Source organism: Dipodomys merriami, unplaced genomic scaffold (assembly GCF_024711535.1).
Source record: "Dipodomys merriami isolate MVZ:Mamm:240054 unplaced genomic scaffold, mDipMer1.0.p SCAF_42, whole genome shotgun sequence".
Taxonomy (NCBI): domain Eukaryota; kingdom Metazoa; phylum Chordata; class Mammalia; order Rodentia; family Heteromyidae; genus Dipodomys; species Dipodomys merriami.
In genome coordinates this window covers 1314025-1327434 of record NW_027205826.1, presented here as the reverse complement: position 1 = coordinate 1327434, position 13410 = coordinate 1314025, and positions in this window count along the sequence as shown.

The following is a 13410-nucleotide window of genomic DNA, read 5'->3' as shown; positions in this document are numbered from 1 at the left end:
CAGGAGGGGGAGGGGAGGGAGCAGAAAAGGAGGGGCAGGTGGGCGGAGGGGAGTCAGTGGTCCAGGACAGGCCCCGGGGACTTGCTCCTGCGGCTCCTCCTCCGGCAGCTTCCAGCCCTTTCAGCTCTGTCACACCCTGGATCCACCCGAGGGCCCGGGGGCGGGGGGGGGGGGGGGGTTGACAAGCCCACAGCAGGGTGGATTCTGAGCTGTGCTGGGGGCCCCCTGGAGCTGGCACCCACCTGTACCAGGTTCTAGAATTTTCTTTATCCTTTAGCCCTGGAAAGTGGCCTTGCTGTCTTTTCCAGGTCTGGACTGTGTGTGTGTGTGTGTGTGTGTGTGTGAGAGAGAGAGAGAGAGAGAAGTACTGGGATTTGAACTCGGGGCAGGTGTGCTGCCACTTTAACCCATCCCCAGCTTGATGCTGGACCATCAGGGCTGCAAGCCTGGCCAGCCTAGCATGTGTCTTGGGGGCCCTGCCCAGCTAGCTGTACCCGCCCCAGCTTCCAGCAAGTTCCACTGGGCTGCAGACCAGTGTCAGCTGAATGACCACAGACTGCCCAGCTAGGGCACGCCTCCCTCCCCCTCTCAGAGAACGTTGTAATCTTCAAGAGTCGGGAGCATAAATAATTAAAGCTGCCCCGAGTAAGTGGTTCTTGAACCGTCTGCCTGGTTTAAAAACTAATTACTTGGAGAGCGCTCGCTGCCAGGGAGCTGCTCATTACCCACCACCGCGCTGGCCGCCGCCACCTGCTCCCCCCTCCTTCCCCCCCCCCCCGCTCCCCCATCATCAGAGCCCCGTTCCACTGGAGAAACCCGAGACCCCACAGGGCAATGGCTTCGTGGACAGACCATGGCTGAGCCCCTCGGGGAAACCCAGCAGCAAGGCATCCGTCCAAGCCTGAAGGCACAGCGCCTAGTTCTGTCCCGACCCTGGGTCCAGGAGAGGCCCCGCTGTGGAGGCCTGAGCACGGGCCTCTGCCTGCCCGGCTGAGTGCCGAGCCTGCTGCGCTGGGGTGGCCAGGCCTCCCATTCCCCCACCCCACCCCCAAGGCTGGTGCCCTGCCACTTGAACCACAGCTCCCCTTCTGGCTTTTATTTTTTTCTGAGTCATTGGAGGTGAGTCTCTGGGATGTATCTGCCTGGTCTGGCCTTGAACTGCGATCCTCAGATCTCAGCCTCCTGGGTGGCTGGGATGACAGGCATGAGCCACCAGCTCACTCCCTTTAAAGGCAGGATGAGGTCTCCCCGGTTGGGAGGGCAGGGACAGGCGGGGTCACTTCCTGGCGGGCAGCCATTTAAGGAAAGGTGGGGGGTGATTGTTTCCAAGGCTCAGGTGGAGCTTGTGGCCAGGACACCGTCCCCCGACAGAGGGCGCTCTGCCTGTGCCCGCGCACTAAGACAGCCTGGGAAAAAACCCTCAGACTCCAAATCCATGGGCCAAAGCCAACTTAACTTTGCTCCCCCAAATTCAACACCCAACAATACCTCTGTCTGTCCAGCTCCTGCTCGCGATGCTGCACGGTGCTTCCCCGGGAAATTATTCCTGGGCCCTGGCCCCCATTGATCGCGGGGTCCTGGCCCCCATTGATCGCGGGGTCCTGGCCCCCAGTGCCAAGTCCTGGCTTCCGTTCTCCGCAGATCCTGCTGCTGCCGCTGCGCAGCCGGCTCATCCCCGAGCGCTGGTGTCGGTTCAAGGCAGTCCCGGAAGCCTCCAATGCTGGGGAGGGGGGGGGGTATCTAATAAAGTTGGAGCTCTGTAATTTAGCAATTACTGTAACCCACACTTGTAATTTAGGGGCTTTCTAGTCATTCATTGTACTCTTTCTCTCTCGGAACAAATAGGCAGTTGAATAGTTTCTCTTCCAGGCTCTGAGGTTGGCATTTGCTGCCCTTCCCTCGGCGGCTGCTCCCCAGGAGGGGGGTGATGTGGGGCTTCACTCCCAGACCCCAAAGGTTAGTATAACATCCAGAATCCTCCATCTTTGTGCAGTTACCCTGTCGTTCATTAAAAAATTTGATTTTGCCAGGCGCCAGTGGCTCACGCCTGTCATCCTAGCTACTCTGGAGGCTGAGATCTGAGGATCACGGTTCACAGCCAGCCCGGGCAGACAAATCCAAGAGACTCATCTTCAATTAGCCACCAAAAAGCTAGATGTGGAGCTGTGGCTCATGTGGTAGAGCACTAGCCTTGAGTGAAACAGCTAAGGGACAGTTAAAATCCATCAGAATGGCCTGGCATGGCTGGCTCATGACGGTAATCCTAGCCACTCAGGAGGCTGAGATCTGAGGATCGCGGTTCAAAGCCAGCCTGGGCAGGAACGTTCATGCCACTCCTATCTCCAGTGAACCAGCAAAAAAAACAAAACAACAACAACAAAAAACCCTGAAAGTAGAGCTGTGGCTCAAGTGATGGAGCACCAGTCCCAAGTAAAAAAGCTGAGGACCCAGGCCCCAAGTTCAAGCCCTGGTGCCAACCCCAACACAGAAAAACGTTGAAGTCTGGGTGCTCCACTCCCTGGCCTGATGCCAGGCCCAATTTGGCCAAAAGCCGACAGTCATAGAGCAGGTGCGTGACATCAGACAGCAGGGTGTGGGTGACATGGGGCAGGGCAGGGGCACTGCCACCCGGCCTGGCGTGGGAGCCACCGAGAAGTCCCTTCACGGTGTGGCGGACTTGCAGAAGAGAACCCAGGGGGTTCCCCACCTTTTCTTCCAGACAGTGGGGCACCCTGTCCACACCTCCCAGGGGCCCCCAGCCCCACCCAACCTCCGAGGTCAAGGCCACACCTGGAATGGGAGGGGGAGGCCGGGGGAGGTCCGTGTTCCTTGGGGAGCGTGAGCGTGCATGCGCATGTGTGCACACACGCCTCCAAGCCCCCACCACTGGTGTCAGTGGGGGGGGCAAGACCGGGGCTCCCCCTCCCCCCAGCTCTACCCACACACTCTTTACATTAACCACTTGAGGGGAAAATTCAATTTGTAATAAATCTGTGTTGCAGTGGAAGTTCAATTGCTCTAGTGGCTATAAAAATTAATTCCTTATCCTAAACATTATTATACAGCTTTTAAAATGAATTGACTTGTGGTTGGGTTCCTGGCTGGGGCCATTATTAGTAATTAGTGTAATCAGATCGCATCATTTGTAATATCTCCTCTGCTAGCTCCAGCCCCCGAAAGCCGTGCCCAGGAGATCGCCCAGTCAGGGCTGCATATGCCATGGCCCATGGCCTCCACGGGGTGAACCGGCTCCTTCCCATCCCCCGCCAGGGGTGTGGCCCTCTTTTCCTCCAGTCAACTGTGCATGCTTGAATGTGCTGTGGTGGTCTTTCCTCTCAAAGGGACCTGCTGAGAGCTGGCTCGGCCATCTGGAAGGAGAGGGGAGCCCAAGGGCTCAGACCCCATTCCATTGTCTGGAAGCCTCTATGCAGGAGATGTGCCATGAGCGTGCACCACAAGCGTGCACCAGGAGTGTGCATCACCAGTGTATACCATGAGTGTACATCAGGAGTGTGCATCAGGAGTGTGTACCATGAGCAAGCATCCATGTGCACAAGTGTGCACCACGAGCAAGCATCAATGTGCACCACAAGCATGCTCCACAAGTGTGCATCATGATTGTGCACCATGAACAAGCATCTTTGTGCACAGGTGTGTGCCACAAGCGTGCGCCACGAGTGTGCATCAAGATTGCACCATGAGCAAGCATCAGTGTGCAAAAGTGCACAACTGTGTGCCATGAGTACACCACGAGTAAGCATCAGTGTGCACAAGTGTGCACCACGAGTGTTCATCATGATTGTGCACCACGAGCATCAGTGTGCACAAGTGTGCATCACAAGTGTGTGTTGTGAGTGTGCACCAAGTAAGCATCAGTATGTACCACAAGCGTGCCCCATGAGCGTGCACCGTGAGCATGCATCATGAGCGTCACAAGCATCACACCCATCACAAGCATGCCCCGTGAGCATGCATGGTGAGCATGTGCCACGAGGCAGACACCCCCTCCGGCTGGGGGGGGGGCGGCTGAGAGGCGGCTGGGGGTTCCCCTGGAGCGGCAGATCCGTCCTGTAATCACACCTGCAGCCCCCAGCCACCGTTCACTGAGAAGCAATGAGGACCCCACCAGCTGAGGCTGCAAACCCCGAGTCCGTGACCCCATCGGGGTCAAGAATTCAGGAAGTCTGGCTGGGAAGGTGGCTCAGTGGTAGAGCGCTTGCCTTGCATGCCTGAGGCCCTGGGTTCCATTCCTCAGCACCACATAAGCAAAAAGAAAAAAAGCCAGGAGTGGTGCTGTGGCTCAAGTGGTAGAGTGCTAGCCTTGAGCTGAAGAGCTGAAGGACAGCACCCAGGCCCAGAGTTCAGGCCCCACAACTGGACCCAAAAAAAAAAAAAAATTCAGGAAGTTCCAGAACTTGAGACAAATTGAGTTCTCACTGTCAAGAGCCATTTCCTGAGACGGAGCATTTCCTCTAAGCACAGATGGGGCCGGGGCTGCGCGGGCGCGGCACAAGCCGCTGCAGACGGTGCGAACATGCACCTGGGCTTCTTCTTGTTGTTGGTTGGTTGGTGCTTTTGTGCCAGTGCTTGAACTCAGGACTTCACACTGACCCTTAGTTTTTGCACTAAAGGCTGGTGCTCTACTACTTGAGCCACAGCTTCACTTCTAGGTTTTTGCTGGTTAATTGGAGACCAGAGTCTCATGGACTTTCTTTCCCAGGCTGGTTTCAACCTGTGACTCTCAGTAGCTTGGAGTAGCTTGGATGATAGGTGTGAGATGGGGGTGGTTTTTGAACCAGTGATCATGGTTGTTATGATTCATTAATAAAGAAGCTGCAGTATCATTATATTGACCTCATAACTCAAATGCTCCTACCTCCACTTTCTGAGTAGCTGGATTACAGACATGAATCTCCATACCCAGCTAGTTGGTTGAAATAGGGTCTCAATAATGTTTTTGCCCAAGGCTGACCTGGAGCCATGATTCTCCCCTGTCTCTATCCCGTGAGGTTGAGGTTACAGGCATGAGCTGCCGCGCCCGGCCCATCTGGGTCTTTCTTGAAAGTTCATCTCTTGAATTGGTTGCAATCATTGCACCCGGTCCTGGGTTGCTTCCTGAAGGGGGAATGACAGGGCTGCGGAAGAATATTTCAGACCAGAAACATCCCTGGGATGTTTTGGGGGGAGGTGCAAGCTATCAGAACTCTGTAGCATCCTCTACCAGACAGCCTTAGTGCGCGGAACATTCCAGATCAGATCAGGAGCCCAGCAAACCTCCTGCAGGCAATCCTGCAGGCGCTCAGTACCCGCGTGCTCAGTACCCGCACGCTCAGTCAACAGCATTTCATGAGCATAGACTTCCTGCTAGGCACCGCGCCTCTCCTCCACCCTCAGGATACGCCCTGCCTTCTGGGCAGGGGTTCTCGGGCCTCCTCACTGCCTGGACTGGCTTCTCTCTTGTCCCTTCCAGTTGTGTGCTCTGTACTCATTTCCTGCTGCCCCAGACTAGCTGAGCCACAAACTGGCCCTTGTCTGGGCTGGCTCTCCACGTGGGCCCTACCTGGCTGATCTCCCTCTGTTCACTGCAGGGCAGGCCTGGCCCTGGCCCCGCCGCCCTCCTGGCTCCGGTAGGTTCTGGTGGCAAGGTACTGAGCAAATCCCCTCCACAGGGCCCACCTGGGCCGGGCTGCCAGCCGCCGCAGCTCCTGAGGTCCAGCCGGCCGCGGGGCCCCGCCTGCTGCCACACCCCTGGGGGGGGCTGACAGCCGGTGCGGGCCTCGGCCCGGATGCAGTCAGCTCGAGAGCGGGCCGCCCCTGCTGCCCCGCCCCCCCCTGCTGGGACCAATTAGCGTCTCTTTCTTGTTAGGACTCATTTGCATAAATCCTGGGCCTCAAGGAAGGATTTTTCCAAAGGGCCTCCTTATTCTGCGCTAATTGAAAAAAAAAACACACAGAAATTTTGTCTTTTTTCCGCTGCCAGTTCCCTGGGCAGGCAGCTCCTCGGACCAGGGACCCCGCTGGGGTGCCCTGTGCCCCGCCTTCTGTCCTCACACACCCCAACACTGATTGGCAGATATTTGTGGGCACCCAAGGGCAGACCTTGGCTCTGTGGTTGTCCCCTTTTCACCTTTGAAGCCCCAATACCCAGCGAGAGAGACATGCTGCGGGGTGTTGTGATGGGACGGACACTCCAAGCCCTGGAAAAACAGACTCCTGGAAGGCCAGGCCAGTCAGGGCCCCTCCACAGACCAGCCGGCCTGGGGCGGCCCCTGCTCACTTCTCAGCCCCCCCCCCCCCCCCCCCCCCCCCCCCCCCCCCGCCCTGCAGGAGCTTACAGCTGAGCCCCAGAGATAAGACCAAAGCCCACAGAAAGATTATTTTTATTTTTGGAAAGTTGAATGGTTTAAGCCAACTTCTCATGAGGCTGTGGAATTAGGGCTGGAGTTAGAATACCTGCGTCTAGTTTGGAATAGCTGAGGATGACCAGATAGACTAAGGGTGCTCTCGTGCACGCGCTCTCTCTCTCCTCTCTCTCTCTCTCTCTGTGTCTGTCTCTCCTCTCTCTCTCTCTCCCTCTCCCTCTCCCTCTCTCTCTCTCTTTCCTCTCTCTCTGTCTCTCTCTCTCTGGTGCTGGTTACCAGGGTTTGAACTCGGGACCTCATGTTCTTGTTTTTCCTGCTAAGTCTAGCAGTCTACCATGGCAACCACATTTCCACATCCAGCTTTTTGCTGGTTAATTGGCAATGAAAGTCTCTTGGACTTTGCTGCCTGGGCCGGCTTCAAACCATGATCCTCCAACCTCAGCCTCCTGAGTTGCTTCATCTCTTTGTACAATTCTGCTGAGCTTCTGGGAGGTTCTGGGGATGGACTCAGGATGCAAGCGTCCAATGGGCGGGATGGAGGGTCCAGGGTGGGGGTGGTGGAGAGGGGATCCCTCAGAATCTGCCAAGTCATTTGCCTGCCACTGTGCCTGGCTTCTAAAGGCACGCCTTCCACAGGTCCTCAGGGAGTTTGGCAGAAGGCTCCAGAACCTCTGAAAAATGAGCCGCAGACCCTTGAAGCTGTAGGGAAGGCAGCAGCTTATAGAGAACGTCGCGCTGCCTCCTGAGACCCAAGAGGGTGGCAGAAGGAACTGGGGACACTGGGTGGCCACTGGGAGGCAGCCTAGCGCGAGGAGCCCTGCAGTGCCGGGCGGCTCTGGGCTCTCTGCGAGCTGGGAGCTCAGCCCAGGACAGGTGGGAGCGGCTGGGCGCCCCCTTCATGGAATCGCCGGTGCACTGGGCTGAGCAGAGGCCTCCGATCCTCTCTTTTCGCTGCACCGGAGCCCGGCCTGCTTATTAGCGGAGCTGGGGACACACTGATAAAAAGTTCATTTCTATTTGCCGTTGCTTGGTAATTGGATGAACATGAAAGCAATTAAATATTAAAACATACAAACAAATAACGAAGCCACTGTAATTAGCCCAGGTTTGATCACCGTCCTGTTTGTTTAGAGAGAGGTGATATGTCTCGGTAGGTGACATTTTAAACACCCGGGGCTGCTCGGGTGTTGTCTTTGGAGAGGCTGAAGAATGCTCGGAGATTTAATTAAGCCCTGCTGTAAATCAGCGGTGCTGGCAGGGAATGACAGCCACGTGCTGGAGCGAGCATCAGTCCGCAGCGAGGGGCCGTAATTAACTCTTTCCAAAGGCCTTTGGCACACAGTGGCACAAAAAGAAAACACGAGAAAGGGAAGGGCGGCGGGCACTGGGCCGCCCTCCCCGTCCTCACGGATGGTCTCGCCAGGACGGTGGCCCAGCGTTGCTGTGGCTGCTGCCGGTCGCGGGGCTCGAACTCGCGCCGGGGAGGGGGAGGCCCCGCCCCCGCTCCCGGCATGCCCTGGGGAGCTCCGCCGGGCTGTGGCGTCCTCCGGCCGCGCCTCTCAGTCGGTCCTTTCCCCACGCGTCGGTGGACCTCCATCTTCCGGAACGCTCTGGAGCAACGGCCCCAGTGCAGGCCCCACAGACGCGGGACTCGGGTTGCGCACAGGTGACAGGTATGGCTCTGGCTCCCAAGGTGGCTTCAGTGCTCGGGGTGTGGCAAACAAGCATGTCCCCAAACCCTGGGTCCCCAGCCGGGGAGGCCAGCGGCAGGGAGCCGAGGAGGGCGGGGCTGAGAGCCGAGGGGGGCGGGGCTGAGGGCCGAGGGGGGCGGGGCTGAGAGCCGAGGAGGGCGGAGCTGAGAGCCGAGGGGGCGGGGCTGGGAGCCGAGGAGGGCGGAGCTGAGAGCCGAGGAGGGCGGGGCTGAGGGCAGAGGAGGGCGGGACTGGGTGCCGAGGAGGGCGGGGCTGGGAGCCGAGGAGGGCGGGGCTGAGCCGAGGAGGGCGGGGCTGAGAGCCGAGGAGGGCGGGGCTGAGAGCCGAGGGGGGCGGGGCTGAGGGCCGAGGGGGGCGGGGCTGAGAGCCGAGGAGGGAGGGGCTGGGAATAGAGGAGGGTGTGACTGAGAGCAGAGAAGGGAGGGGCTGGGAGCCGAGGAGGGCGGGGCTGAGAGCCGAGGGGAGCGGGGCTGAGGGCAGAGGAGGGCGGGGCTGGGAGCCGAGGAGGGCGGGGCTGAGAGCCGAGGAGGGCGGGGCTGAGAGCCGAGGGCGGGGCTGAGAGCCGAGGAGGGCGGGGCTGAGAGCTGAGGGGGCGGAGCTGAGAGCCGAGGGGAGCGGGGCTGAGGGCAGAGGAGGGCGGGGCTGGGAGCCGAGGAGGGCGGGGCTGAGAGCCGAGGAGGGCGGGGCTGAGAGCCGAGGGCGGGGCTGAGAGCCGAGGAGGGCGGGGCTGAGAGCCGAGGGGAGCGGGGCTGAGGGCCGAGGAGGGCGGGGCTGAGAGCCGAGGAGGGCGGGGCTGAGGGCAGAGGAGGGCGGGGCTGGGTGCCGAGGAGGGCGGGGCTGAGAGCCGAGGAGGGCGGGGCTGAGGGCAGAGGAGGGCGGGGCTGAGAGCCGAGGAGGGCGGGGCTGAGGGCAGAGGAGGGCGGGGCTGAGAGCCGAGGAGGGCGGGGCTGAGGGCAGAGGAGGGCGGGGCTGAGAGCCGAGGAGGGCGGGGCTGAGAGCTGAGGGGGCGGGGCTGAGGGCAGAGGAGGGCGGGGCTGGGTGCCGAGGAGGGCAGGGCTGGGAGCCGAGGAGGGCGGGGCTGAGAGCCGAGGAGGGCGGGGCTGAGAGCCGAGGGGGGCGGGGCTGAGTGCCGAGGAGGGCGGGGCTGGGAGCCGAGGAGGGAGGAGCTGGGGGCAGAGAAGGGCGGGGCTGGGAGCCGTGGAGGGCGGGGCTGAGGGCAGAGGAGGGCGGGGCTGGGAGCCGAGGAGGGAGGGGCTGGGAGCCGAGGAGGGAGGGGCTGGGAGCCGAGAAGGGCGGGGCTGGGAGCAGAGGAGGGTGTGGCTGGGAGCAGAGGAGGGCAGGGCTGAGGGCAGAGGAAGGCATGGCTGGGAGTAGAGGAGGGCGTGACTGGGAGTAGAGGAGGGCGTGGCTGGGAGCGGAAGAGGGCGTGGCTGGGAGCGGAGGAGGGCGTGGCTGGGAGCGGAGGAGGGCGTGGCTGGGAGTGGAGGAGGGCGTGGCTGGGAGCCTAGGAGGGCGTGGCTGGGAGCGGAGGAGGGCGTGGCTGGGAGCGGAGGAGGGCGTGGCTGGGAGCGGAGGAGGGTGTGGCTGGGAGCGGAGGAGGGTAGGGCTGAGGGCAGAGGAAGGCATGGCTGGGAGTAGAGGAGGGCGTGACTGGGAGTAGAGGAGGGCGTGACTGGGAGTGGAGGAGGGCGTGGCTGGGAGCGGAGGAGGGCGTGACTGGGAGCGGAGGAGGGCGTGGCTGGGAGCCTAGGAGGGAGTGGCTGGGAGCGGAGGAGGGCGGGGCTGGGAGCCGAGGAGGGCGGGGCTGGGAGCCGAGGAGGGCGGGCGGGGTTTTCCTTGCAGGTGTTGGGGTTTGCGTCCCGAGAGCGCAGATAACCACCCTTCGGTGTGGGAAGGTCAGGAGCCAGCAGAAGCTTAGCGCAATCCCAGGGGCCAGATTGAGGCCGGGCCTCCTGGCCTCCACTTTCTACTTTGTCCTTTGTCCTGGGCCGTTCTCTCCCGCAGTCGCTCTGCTTCGTCCTGGGAGCCGGGAGGAGGCACAGGAGGCGGGGCACCTGCCAGGCCTCCGGGCTCTCGCTGGAGCAAGGCCTCACCGGCGCAATCCCGCAGCTGAGCACCTCTTGTCACACCTGCGGCGTGGGAACGTTGATGCTTTTTCTTTTTTTTTTTTTTTTACTTCTGCCTCCATTCTCCCAACTTAACCTAAGGCAGATGTCTGTGCTCTGGAGCTGGGCTGAGGTGCCGTCCAGGCCCGGACAGTGTCCGGGGAAGCCACGGCAGGTGTGGAGGAGACCTGGGCATGGGGGGGGGCATGGAGACCCAGCCTGGGAGGAGGGGGACCACGCCGGCCGGCCCACCTCTGAGGACTCACCGGAGGAACCCCGCTGGTGGAACTGGAAGGAGGAAATGGGGTCTGATGGTAAGGGGCATCCTTAGGGTCATCCCTGGGCACTGGCTGTGGGCATAACAGGAGTGGGCTGGGCGGGCCAGGTACCCAGCATCCGGGGCTTGCAGGCCTCGGGCTGCAGTTCTCCACAGCTACTACAGGAGGGGGTGCTGCTGGGAGGGTCGAATTCCTTCCAGAAGTCCTCGAGTCCCAGAGTAAGTCCACTGATGTTGATTGCATTCTGGAAAATGCGACTTCTGGTTACTTTCCTTGCCTGAGGCTCCCATTTTAGCCTGGCCAAGCCCCCTGTTGTGAGAACTGGGGTGCAGGGTGTATAGCCCCAACGGAGCAGCCCTTTTGGCAGTACTGGGGGCCTCATGCGTGCTCGGCTTGCTTGCTCGGCTGGTGCTCTATCACTTGAGCCATGCCCCCAGCTCCGCTTTTTGCCCGCTAATTCAAGATGGCATCTCATGTATTTGTCCAAACTGACTTCAAACTTCAGCCTCCCCAGTAGCTAGGATTACAGGTGTGACTCACAGTGCGAGGCTCAAAGAAGCAAGGGGCCCTGGTGGGTGGCTGGGGTGACTCCTGTTCCAGGCAGGAGGGGGGCTCTCCACCAGTCACCAGAGGCGGAGCTGGGGACCCCCAGGCTTGTGTGCACCAGGCTAACGTCTCTGTAGACAGGGTGCACTGCATCCCTCAGACAGGCTCTGTACACAGCCTTCCCTGCCAGGACCCACCCACAGCTTCAGTCCTGGCCGCCAGCACTGTGACGTGGCCTGTGCCCAGCGCCTGCTGCCAGGTGGGTGGCCAAGGCAGGCCCGTCCACCAGCCCCGCCAGGTCGTGGCCTTCCCTGCCCTCTGCCAGCCCCTCCCTTCCTGAGATGACCGGGCAGGTCACTTGTGCCCTGCCTTCCTCACGGTGAGGACCAGCCCCTCCTCCTGTCCCCTCGCCTGCTTCCTTGTGGGACAAGGGTGCCAGGGCCCTTGAAGAAATGCACATCAGCTGGCTGGTTTAAGGCAGGGAGGTTGGCTGGGCCCAATGGGGTGCCAGCCGGGCTGTCTCATTGGCTGGGAAGCTGGTGTGGGCTCTGTCCCCCCCCCCCCAGCTTCGTACCTTGTGTGTGTATGTGTGTGTGTGTGGATGTGGATATGGATGTGGGTGTGTGTGGGGGGGGTGTATATGTGTATGTGTGGGGGTGTATGTGGGGGTGTATTGTGTATATGTATGTGTTTGGGGGGTGTATGTAGGTATACGTGTGTGTTTGGGGGTATGTATGTGTATGTGTGGGGTGTGTGTATGTGTAGATGTGTGTGTTTGGGAGGTGTATATGTGTATGTATGTGTTTGGGGGTGTATGTGTGTATATGTGTGTGTTTGGGGGGGTGTATGTGTGTGTGTTTGGGGGTATGTATATATGTGTGTTTTGGGGGTGTATGTATGTATATGTATGTGTTTGGGGGTGTATGTGTGTATACGTGTGTTTGGGGCATGTGTGTATATGTGTGTGTGTTTGGGGGTATATGTGTGTATGTGTGTATGTGTGTGTGTTTGGGACGTGGATATGTGTATATGTGTGTGTTTGGGGGGTGTATATGTGTATATGTGTGTGTGTGTGTTTGGGGTGTATGTGTGTATATGTGTGCAGGTTTGAGGGATATATGTGTGTGTGTGTTTGGGGGTGTATGTGTGTTTGTGTGTGTGTGTTTGGGAGGTGTATATGTGTATATGTGTATGTGTTTTGGGGGTATATGTGTGTATATGTGTGTGTTTGGGGTGTATGTGTATATGTGTGGGGGGATATATGTGTATGTGTGTGTGTTTGGGAGGTGTATATGTGTATGTGTGTTTGGGGGGTGTATGTATGTATATGTGTGTATGTGTTTGGGGGTGTATGTGTGTATACGTGTGTGTTTGGGGTGTATGTATATATGTGTGTGTTTGGGGGTGTATGTGTATATGTGTGTGTGTTTGGGGGGGTATATGTATGTATATGTGTGTGTTTTTGGGAGGTGTATATGTGTATATGTGTGTGTTTGGGGGGTGTATGTGTGTGTGTGGGGTGTATGTGTGTATGTGTGTGTTTGGGGGATATATGTGTATGTGTGTGTTTGGGGGGTGTATGTGTGTATATGTGTGTGTATGTGTGTTTGGGGGGTATATGTGTGTATATGTGTGTGTTTGGGGGTGTATGTGTGTATGTGTGTGTTTGGGGTGTGTGTGTATGTGTGTGTGTGTTTGGGAGGTATATATGTATATGTGTGTGTGTTTGGGGTATGTGTATATGTGTGTGTGTTTGGGGGTGTATGTGTGTATATGTGTGTGTTTGGGGGTATGTGTGTATATGTGTGTGTTATGGGGGTGTATGTATGTATATATGTATGTGTTTGGGGGGTGTATGTGTATATATGTGTGTGTTTGGGGTGTGTGTGTATGTGTGTGTTTGGGGTATATGTGTGTATGTGTGTGTGTGTTTGGGGGTGTACGTGTGTGTGTTTGGGGTGTGTATGTGTGTGTGTTTGGGGTGTGTGTGTATGTGTGTGTATGTGTGTGTTTGAGGGTGTATGTGTGTATCTGTGTGTTTGGGGTGTGTGTATATGTGTGTTTGGGGGTGTATGTGTGTATATGTGTGTGTTTGGGTATGTATGTGTGTGTGTTTGGGGGTGTATGTGTGTGTGTGTTTGGGCTGTGTGTATGTGTGTGTTTGGGGGTGTATGTGTGTGTTTGGGGTGTGTGTTTGGGGGATATATGTGTGTGGGGGGGTGTATGGTGTTTGTGTGTGGCTCCGGGTAAGGTTTCTGGGTGGAGCTGGCCACACACGAGCCACTTCCCGCACCTGTGGCACCTGGCCATAGGAGCACTGTTTTAGGAGCAGAGATTTCAGACCCAAACTGCCTGGGTCTGGGTCTCTCTCATCCCCTTTGGGGCCCTGGGCCAGCGGTGTTGCCTT